Source organism: Pteropus medius, unplaced genomic scaffold, assembly GCF_902729225.1.
Source record: "Pteropus medius unplaced genomic scaffold, Ma_sr-lr_union100, whole genome shotgun sequence".
Classification (NCBI taxonomy): domain Eukaryota; kingdom Metazoa; phylum Chordata; class Mammalia; order Chiroptera; family Pteropodidae; genus Pteropus; species Pteropus medius.
Window position 1 is genome coordinate 7,911,673 of NW_024351073.1, and position 11,152 is coordinate 7,922,824.

An 11,152-nucleotide genomic window follows, 5' to 3' on the forward strand; every position below is an offset into this window, starting at 1 on the left:
TGAGATGGCTCTTTAGTATTCCTCAGTTGCCAGTATTTCACCTTTTCTTGGGAGTAGCACCTCTCCACTGGCTACACTTATATACATATCCAGGTGCTAGTAAAGTGACCTGCATGATATCAAAATTTTAAAATAAATGACTTTAAACAATTGACCAAAGATCACATTTTCCGAAACCTGTGTAAGTCACTATTTTTCCCTCAGGAATTGGTTCTACTCAGCCATCAATCACTCAATGGGAAAGTTTGCAAAAATGGCATATCAGATAAATTAATTTAACAAATTTAATCTACTTATGTTTACATTAGGAATTGTAGAGGGGTATTTTATTGTATTTCCAGCCACGAGAAGCAATGTAATAATAAATTATATCTCTCATTTCATGCAGATTTCTGCATTTACCTTTTTTGGGTCATTTTTGGTAGACTATTGATTCCCAGATTGTCTTGTATATCGAAATCCCTTGGAGATCTTTTTATAATAGTCAGGTCCCCTGGTCACTCACTTCCTCAGAGATTCTTACATGGGAAGTCTAGCATGTATTCCCAGAATACTTAATTTAAAAAACTTCCTGAGTGATTTTGAGAGGAGGCTTGGGGTGGGTACTTACGAATTTTTAACTAAATTTCACAGTTATTAACACTTTTGCTATTATGATTTAAGAGGAAAACATTTAAAATATAAAATGTAGGAAGCTGAAGAATATTTTAATCACAACTGTGTAATTTTAACTGGGAAAACAATATATCTTCTGAAAAGGCATGGCAATAAATTATTTTACACTTTGAGCAGCTTTGATACTTTGAGGAATAGTTTCTGCTCCAGGAATTGATAGAACAATTTAAAATGTGTGAAAAAGCTGGTGATTTTAAAAGGCTAGAATTACTATTGTTTGATCAGAACAGGACTGTGTGAGTGGAGAGGACTGTGGTACCAGCACAGTGACAGAGGGAGTGCCACTCCAGCATCTCTCTGGCCAGAGTGGCTGGAGGTCCCGCCAAGGGTGTTCATGGAAGGGACTAACTTTCCCTTGCACAAGAAAGAAGAGGAAATAAACAGATATTTAGTATTTTGGCAAAGTTTCAAAGAGGTATATCAGAGTATTAAATAGAGGATATTTTTAGATTCTAAATCTCAATTTATTTTATCACTTTTAGCAGCCACTGATGATTCAAGTATTATTATCTTATTATTATTTTGATTATTTTTACTCCACGTCTTTGGTTTTTTGGTTGAAACTGGGCAGGGTGTGAGGAGTCTTCCCCAACTGGGTTTGCAACAAGCTCTGGTCCTAATCCGTCTTTAGCCTTGTAATCTCTGTTAAATCTGTTAATCTCTCCTGGTCTTACTTTCTAATAAAAAACATGAATGGTTTTCAATTAGATTAGTGGTTTAAAAATGTTACTCCATAGCCTAATGTTTGTCTCTAATGAAATTTTCAGTGATCTAAAACAAAACCAAAATATAAAAAAATGAAAAATGATAAAAAAAATGTAAAAATAATAAAGAGAAAGTTTAAACTATGATCTTTTATTCTTGGATTATGTTTATCCTGCCTTTTTTTAGTGGTGACACCTTTTTTGTTTTATATGGTAAAAGAAGAGTTATATCCATATATTTTTAAAGTTTTTACTTATTTAACTTGCAAATTTAGCAATAATCCTATGCTGATTCTAATTTGACCATGTGTGTGTATATGTATTTTCTGATTTCCTGAAATTCAAAAATCTGAGAATGTTGTGAAAAACAGTTTGGTAGTTTCTCAAAAGGTTAAGCATGGAACTATCATATGATTTAGCAATTCTACTCCTAGATACATATACAAAAGAATTGAAGGCAGAACTCAAACAAATATTTGTACACCCATTTCACAGAAGCATTATTCATAATAGTGAAAAGGTAGAAACAATTCAAGTATCTATTAACAAATAATCAAACGTTTTATATATATATATATATGTACATAGATATGAATATAGAATAGAATATTATTCAGCCACAAAAAGGAATGAAATTTTGATATATGCTACAGTATGAGTGGTCTTGAAAATATTATACTTAATGAAATAAGTCAGACATAGAGGGGCAAATACTGTATGATTCCACTTTTATAAGGTATCTAGAGTAGTCAAATTCATAGAGATAGACTGTAGAATAGAGGTTACCAGGGGCTGGAGGGCAAGGGGGAAGGGGAATTTATAGTTTAATGGGTATACAGTTTTTGTTGGGAGTCATGAAAAAGTTGTAGATATAAATAATAGTGAAAGTTTCACAACATTGTAAATGTATTTAGTGCCATCGAACTGTACACTTACAGATGGTTGAAATGACAAATATAATGTTACGTATGTTTTCCCACAATAAGAAAAGAAGTCTGAAAACTACTAGGCAACAAAGCTGCTCAATTTTTATCTCCTTCTAATGGTTCATTATTAAGCTGCCTCTGCTTAATAATATGCCAAGTGTTTTGCCAATAGTAGATTATATTTAAAGATCAAGAAGAGTCTACCACCATGCTACCCCGAACAAGCCAGATCCCGTCTGATCTCGGAAACTAAGCAGGGTTGAGCCTGGTTAGTACTTGGATGGGGGACCACCTAGGAAGACCAGGTGCTATAAGCGTAAAAATAAAAAATAAGGGATTGTAAGCTGACAAGGTCCTTGCAGTCTGTGAAGTCAACCAAGGGTTGCCTTGCCTAAAAAAAATTTATATATATTATAAAAAGATCAAGGAGAACTGCTGATCGATGATGATAAAGTCTATGATTAATACTAATTTTTACAGTATAATCTCAACTCCCTGAAAAAAATAACAAAGAAGGAATATTAAAAGTGTTCTGTATAAATTGTGGAATTTTAGTTGGTTTCTGTGTTTTCTAAATTTTAAATAAACATTAATTTTTGAATAAGATAAAAGCTATTAATACAAAGTTTACAAATAAGAGTTTTTAAATTGGATTAATATGGTAGGCATACTAATTGGAGGACTAAGATGTCTTCCAATTATCATTGGAAGACATCTTAGTCCTCCAATTTTCCCAGTCTCCTGGTATTTGTGCCATTGTAGGATTCTTTCCTTTTGAGTATGGGTTGGACCTAGCGACTTATTTCTAACTAATAGAATAATTTTGTGATTATTTTATAAAGACTGACTCCCAAATTGCCAGCAGATTCTCTGTTGACTTCTTGACTTCTAGGCTTTGATGAAGCAAACTGTCATATTGGAAAGTGTGATGGTCAATTTTATATGTCAACTTGGCGAGGCTATAGTGCTCAGTTATTTGGTCAAACACCATCTAGATGTTGCTGCGAAGATATTTTTCAGATGTGATTAACATTTAAATCAGTAGACTTTCTGTAAAGCAGATAATCCTTTATAATGTGAGTGGGCCCCATCCAGTCAGTTGAAGGCCTTGAGAGGAAAGACTAAGGTCCCCTGAGAAAGAGGGAACTTTACTAGCAGATAGCCTTCAGACAGAGCTGTAATGTCAACTGTTCCTAGGGTCTCTAGCCTGCTGGCCTGCTCTGCAGATTTTTGACTTGCCAGCCAGCCCACAATGGCATGAGCCAATTCCTTAAAATAAGTCTCACTCTTTATATGTATATAAATCCTATTGGCTCTGTTTCTCTGAAGAATCTCAGCTGATGCAGAGAAGTCCACATGGCAAGGAATGAGGGCAGCCTCAGTCCAACAACCAGTGAGGAATGAAATTCCTCAGTTCCACAGACTGAGAGGTATTGAATCCTCTCAATAACCATTGAGTGAGTTTGGAAGCAGATCTTGCTCAGTGAATATTGATTTAAATCTTGTGAGACCCTTAAACAGAAGGCCTACTAAACTGTGCCTGGATTTTCCATGCACAGAAACTATAGGATAAAAGTGTGTTGTTTTAGCTGCTAAATTTTAGTGTAATTTGTTATGCAATAATAGATAACCAGTACAGTTTTAAAAACATTTGTTAGCAAAATAAAAACATTTGGAAAAGGGCTTGACTTTTTGTGTGTGTATTTTCTTTTATTTTGCAAAAGAGAGGTTTGCTTACAATTAATTTATGCTTACCTGCCCCTAGTCACCTACTAATTTCCTTCCAATTTGTTGATTCCAATCTGCTATAAAACAGGACATTCATAGCTAGACTCCTTAGTATTAAAATTAAGTAAACTGTTAGTTTTGAGGATGTAAAGAACTCTTTGGGAGGAGGGAGAGCACATGATTTGGTACATGGACTCCTAGACATTTATTTTGGTGAATAGGTACCATTTTATTTTCTGGAAGTTTCTTTAGTGAGTTTCTGGAAAAGAAACATCCAAGGTTATCATTAATTTGAGTTTTTTTTCTTTTTGAAAGAAAATTTTAAGTATAAGAGAGACATAAAAAATGGGTTTCCTGTATCAATAAGGAAAAAAATGCTCATACTGGGGATTTGAGAACACATTAACCCTAAAGTAATATTTTTGAATGCGAAGAGTTTGAACATTTTTTAAATAGTTGCAGTAGTTATTTATATATTTGTTTTTGTTTTCAGCTTCAACATTTTACTTTCACAAATTTCCTATCTTTTACGTCACATCTAGTATTTGAAAACCAGTGATTCAAAATGAGGGCGAAATGTCAAATCATGTTTTGAGCTGAGTACAAAGGTCTTGGGATTTATTTCTGCCTCTACAAGTGACTTGCAATGCAGTGGGACAGGCTATTGCTAAGTCTCTCTGAAGATTGCCAGTCTACAATGTGGGCTGATTCATAAAGTTCTGGAGGAATGGTTCATGTTTGTAAATACTTCAGGACCCGTGACCTAAAGATGTTATTGAGGTGCAAAGAATTGTTTTCAAGTGATTGAACGTCTTGCACCCATGAACTCCACAGAATAAAGTGGTTTGTGTAGTTTATTTAATACTTCTAGTGTTTGGTTTTCCTGATTGCTAGACATGAAAGAAACAGAAGATCCAAGTAAATTGTTTTGTTCTCTTGTTTTAAGAAAATAGTGTCACAAAGCAAATTTCACACCAAATTTGAGGGGATTCCTTTTTGTATTAGCGTTTCTTTACTTTCCATGAATCTCTTTAGTTTTATAAATCTCTTTAGTTTTATGAATCTTTAGATCTAAATGCTATTGAAGAAAAAAAGGTCAGTGCCCCGGTGATAATCTTAGAAGTACTTATGAACCATGTAAGGCCACCAAGAGGTTCCCATATCAATCATGCACATGTGGCATATCCTTCCCTTATGTTAAAGCATGCTGAAGAGAAAGGTGATGCCGAGGGCAGCATCTTGGGTGATATTGCATTCTCCTGCCCCGCACCTTTCTCTTAAATATGACTCTTTCACCCTCATCTCATTTTTGCTAAATATGAGAAAGTATGCTCAAGTGACTTTTACATAGCAGTGGAATGGAAGGGGTACATGTATTGAAATTTTCGTTTATAAATTGGCTTTCACTTTAAAGTGTCTTACATATGGTGATGAGGGAGAAGGGTTTTCAGCTCATACACTTCAGTAGGCATTGAATTGCCTGCATAATTACCTTTTCCCAAATTTGTCTTATTGCTGAGAAAAACAAAACAAAACAACTTGTTGGCTTTTTAGGATACACTATGAGTGTATTTTATGATATTTTTCAACCTCTTCCAGGTGCTATAGTTATTTGCTATATCTCACTTCCATTTGATTAGCCTGTATAAATGTCAGCCTGAGTGAATGGTTTCACTTTATGTAGTGTCTGGAAGTCTAACTAATAGTACCATTATAAAGTAAGGAATGGAAACAACTGTAAGAATCACAGTCCTTCATGGAAATTGTCTTGTTTCTTCTGATTTATGAAGTCTACCAACTGTTAAGAGTTCCTTGATTGAGCCTAACAGTCCTTGAACATAGGGATAGAATTACATTTTAATGCAACTGAGTTGCATACTATACAGTATTTTCTAGACCCACACCAACTGTCAGGATAGCAAATGACCACTTGCAAAAAACTCATACCCATAAGATGTTTCTTAGGCTCATCGACCTCAAATATTTTTTCTGTCAATGTTAGCATATTAGTACTAGCTCCCTGGATTCAAATCCTTGTGAGGAATTACACCTCAATTTTTCAATTACACCTCTAATCACGTCAGTCACCACTTTATTTTCTTCAGGTCCTGCAAGGCTTCTCTGCTAGTTTCCTGGAGGTTCTCTACTTTTTTGGCTTCTATCTTATCACTTTGTACCAGTTTTCTTCCCACAACTTTGCCAGTTTCTTCTCTTTCACTTTCTTCATTTCCTTCCTCTTACTCCTTAACTGCTGTTGTTCCCAGAATTTTACATTCTTCCCACTGCTCTCAGACTTTCTTTTCTTTAGAAATCTCATCTTCACTCATCATGCTATAATTGCTTAAATGCTAATGATTCTCAAACTTATGTGTCTTGTCTTGCCCCCTCTGCCAATGTTCAGATTTATACAGCCTGCTCTATCTATCCATTTCAGTTTCACAGACACCTCAGATGAACCATGTTCAAAATGGAATCCATTGTCCTTCTCCCTCTAGAATCATCCTTTTGAAATCTGAGTGACAGTTTTTGACACACCACCCGCTGAACCAGCTAACAGAGATAGAATGTCAGCAATCATGCTAGATATTCCTATTTTCAATTTTTTATCCGATCGATACCACAGTCCTTCCATTTGATCTCTCAAATATTTCTAGAGTCTTTATTTTTTCATCACGGCTCTTGCTGCACAGGTTCAATTTACTTTTGAATCAGGATTATTATGAGAGTATCCTATCTTCCTTCTTTCCAATCTCACCTTGATTTAATTTATGCCTTAGGTGTATAGTTCTAAAACACAAATCTGACCACAATATTCTTACAATAAGAATGGCATTCTTTAATCTATAAAATTGATACCGAGACCCATAATATGAACCAAAGACTTTCTTTGTTCTCTGTATTGTATCACAGTCTTCTTTCTCAACACTGACCCTTCCCTCCAGCCATTAGTAATATTCATTCAACTTTCAAGACTAAGTTTATGTATAACCTACTCAAGAGACTTTCCTTTTCTCCCTTACACTGGGCTAAGTGCCTCTTCTTTTATCTCCGCATTCACAGCTTCTCACTGCACTTGTCAAGTTGCAAGGGGATTATGTTTTTTCATTCTATAAGATCCTATACAGCAGTATTCCTGCCATCTTTCCATTCTCAGAGCCCAGTACAGTGCCTAGACCACACTTGGTACCTAAGAAAATTGAACCGAGCCAGATTATTCTGGTTTCTTATGATCTCAAATTAAAGATACAATAGCATAATAATTAATCTCTCTGCCTCCAAGGCATTCTCACTACAATCCATCTTCCACACAGCTGATAGGTGGATATAAATAAAGCATTCCTTTTATGATTTTTCTTCCTACTTAGAACCTATAAAAGCTTCCTAATGCTTTATAAAGATTTATAATCAAATTTATCTGTTTTTCCTTGTGTGACTGGTCCTAACTTATCTATTCAAATACACCCACTGCTTTTTCATAACTCAGATCTCTTCAACTCACACTGTTCTACTTTGCTATCATCACTCATAGTTCAATAATTGTAAACTTTCAATTTTACATAAGCTTTTAGCATTTACAAAGGACTTTCACAGTGCATGCCCATTCTCTCTTCTAATTTTTGCTCTTCTTTCTGCCTGAGTATTTTGCCTTCTTCAAATCCTAATTGAAATTTGATTTTCTTGAAGGTTCAAATTATGATTATCGGTTCTACGATACCTACTACAAGACAGCAGTCTTTTCCTCAGTCTATATTTTTCAAATAAAGATATATAATTATGCTTTTTTCATACTATTTCTTCCATTCTAAATATCTCTCCCAAGTTTTTCTAAATTTTAAAGGTGCATATTTTATCTTTCCAACTATCTGCACTATTTCTCAAAGGTAAAAACCAAAACTTCCCTATGTATATTTTCATACATGGTCCTTAATATAGAATAGATTCTGTGTGCGGGTGGCATTTCCTAAGATTTCTTTTTCTTCTGTGAAGTCAATTTATTTTCTCCTCATACCCTTGGAAGATAGTTGATGTATTCTTCCATTTCTTCTCTAGTAATATTCTTGTAGTATTTTTGGACACCCTTCAAATATTCAGAAAAATCATTTTTTTTTCTATATCATGACATTGATCTTCACTCAGTCCATCAAAATTAGATTTTGCTCTACAACTAGTGAGACTGCTATTCCATGCACAAACAACAATCTCTAACATAATACATTGTATTGATAGGACAACAGTCTAATAAACTAGACCTGAGGTAAAGAATAGGTTGAGTTGTTTTTGTTTTTTAATCCAGTTGAGTAAGGTAATAGAAACACACTATTTGGAAAAAAGAATGTTAATTTACAGGCTTATTTACTTTTGGTTACCTACAATGGATTTCTCTTATTTTCATACATATCAGTAGTATTATGTAGAAACAATGATTGCATATATCATGGAGGCTAGGGCTTTGCATTAAAAAGTGAAATAATTTTTAAATCAAACAAAGCTGGGGAAAACAATCATAGTAATACAAAGATAAATTATCATATTCTGTATAATGAGATCTAATGTTTAACAACCACCTTTTTACATGTTAGAATTGAGTAGGACTTACATTCAAGGTTAAAACTTCACAAACTAGAGACTTTTAAATTGTAAATTTGATGGTAACAATAAATCTCCCCAGGAAGTCCAGTATTATTTACAGAGTCAATTGGGCTCTGACAGGGATCCTTCTTTTTATCTTATATATCTCAAACACCATTGTCCAGTTTTTTTTTTTTTCCAGAGCTCTGCAGCCTATAACTTAAAACAGCATATATCAGGCACACTAAAGTCTGCTCTTCTCATCAGGGGATTTGTACAATTGACTTGCTGTCCTGGTGAGAAGATGAGCAAATTGGTATGGGGCAAAAGGTCAATCTGTATTCATGGTGTGTTAATGTCTTTGTAGATGAAAAATTATAATAACTCTCCTGCATATACCACACTGTATGTAGACCTTAAAAAAAAAACAAAAACAAAAAACAGAGAAAATTCTTTGACCATATTTTAAATGAAATTGAACTGACAATTTTATCATAGTACTACTTACTGATTGCCTTCTGCCTCCAATTTGAGAGGTACTTTCAGGGAAAGAATGTTGTCCTGGAACTCTTCATTCAGACAAGACTCTTGTCACACAAAGGTTCCAGCTCCCTTCATCTCTTTTATTTATTAATCCCATATCCAATAGGTGATAATTTAATAAGAGCTGTCATTAAATTATTAATGAGCACAGCACATTTGAATTTTAAAACATTAAATCCTAGTGTTTGTTTCAACATTCTCTGTCCTGCTGTATTAAGCGGATGTTTCTGGTGAAATCAATTAATTAACAGTCAATCATGAGGACCATGTCATTTGGTTTCTTGAGCCAACATGCACCATATAAACATGATTAATAAAAGAACACCCGGGAGTAAAAGAGGTCAATCACTGCATCATGACATTAAAAATTGGACTGTTGCATGTCAACAACTTTAATTGAGTTAAGTGTTCCATGAAAAGAATTGAAAAAGTCAAAATGAGAAACAGGGTCCCTCATTATTTCCAAAGTTGTTGATGCAGGATTTTTTTTTCAAGTAAGAGAATTTTGCATTCCTACAAGAAATATCAAAGTGTCAGTTGATATCTCTGAAAAAGTACATTAAACACCTCCATCAAAAGAAAGACTAAAACTTGATGTCATGTTTATTAGATTCTCAATAATTCTTATTTTTTAATTTTAAAAATATAATAATAAATTCAACAAGAGTATTTCAGAAAATATAATTACAATTTCTAAAGATAATTTTTTTTGTGAGTATGGGCTCCTTTGCCTTTTATCAAACTACCCCAAACATTCTTTTTTAGGTTACTGAAAAAGTAACTTTTTAATACTTTAACAATTTTATGAATAATTTATGTAGAATAAAACATATAGATTTTAAGCATTCCAATTTGATAAGTTTGACAAGCCCATTTATTTGTGGAAAAGATAGAGGCTCATTCACCATCCCAGGAAGTTTCCCCATGACCTCTATATCAATCATCTCACGACCACTAGGTGCAGCCATTTATTTCTGTCACCACAGATTAGTTTTAGCTGATGTAAAACTTTATGCAGATGGATCTTACATTATATACTTACACAATGTTCTTGAGATCCATCTATGCAGCAGTAAAATATGGTCTATATCAGTAGTTTGCTCTTTCTATTGCTGATTATTATTCCATTGTGTGTATAACACAATTTGTTTTTCTGTTTTTCTGTTGATGGACATTTGGGTTGTTTCCAGTTGTCCTACACTTTTAGAAATTGCTCTTTTGGTTTCACTTCATAGAAATGTACAACCTCTTTACTCTGCTGTTCTTCGACCTTGGCAGCTAAAGCTGTTTCTTCATTGTTTTGAAGAGGGCGGGTAATTTCAAATGAGTGATGGGAAAACATGTTTGTAATTGATAAAGAATTTAGCTATGGTTGTTAATGCCTTAGAACTGTTGTACTTTTCTAAAAAGAAACACACTTCATTAGGATTCTTATATAGAACATAAGTATATGCATATTTGAAAAATCTTAAAGATAATGTATAAGACACTATAGTTTGTACAAATGATATTTGGATAATATTTAAATAGTATTTGGATAATATTTAAATGATATTTGGGTAATATTTAAAAATACTCATTCCGTGCAATAAAATGTCTCTTTTCTACTTAGTAGAATTAAGAAAATTTCCGTTTATTAATGTGTTTTAATCTTTCTTTGTTCTAGAAGCTAAAGTAAATCTTCTGGGTATGCAAAGATACAGATTTATGTACATATATTTTTAGCTATCAAGAAAATGTATGTTCTAAAATGCCATAATTATGTATGGAGCAATACCTGAGTCCAAAATACTATAATTATTTAGAATATAGTGGACGTACTGTTAGCTTAATTTACCTTATTGTTCAGAATAACCATAGAAATGGTCCTACTTCAGATGATTGACAGCTGCTTAGGAATTCTCAAAGGATGGGACCAAATAGCAAATTAAAGGCATGCCCTAACATACTTTTCAGTTTGTCATTTTGCTGTATTCGATTTTACATTATGATTCTGATATGAATTAA

General features: G+C 33.6%; 1 pseudogene; it reads left to right on the forward strand.

Moving 5' to 3' along the window:
- Positions 1-2,503: 2,503 nt before the first annotated feature.
- Positions 2,504-2,622, forward strand: LOC120586470 (uncharacterized; annotated as a pseudogene).
- The last annotated feature ends 8,530 nt before the right edge of the window (positions 2,623-11,152 follow it).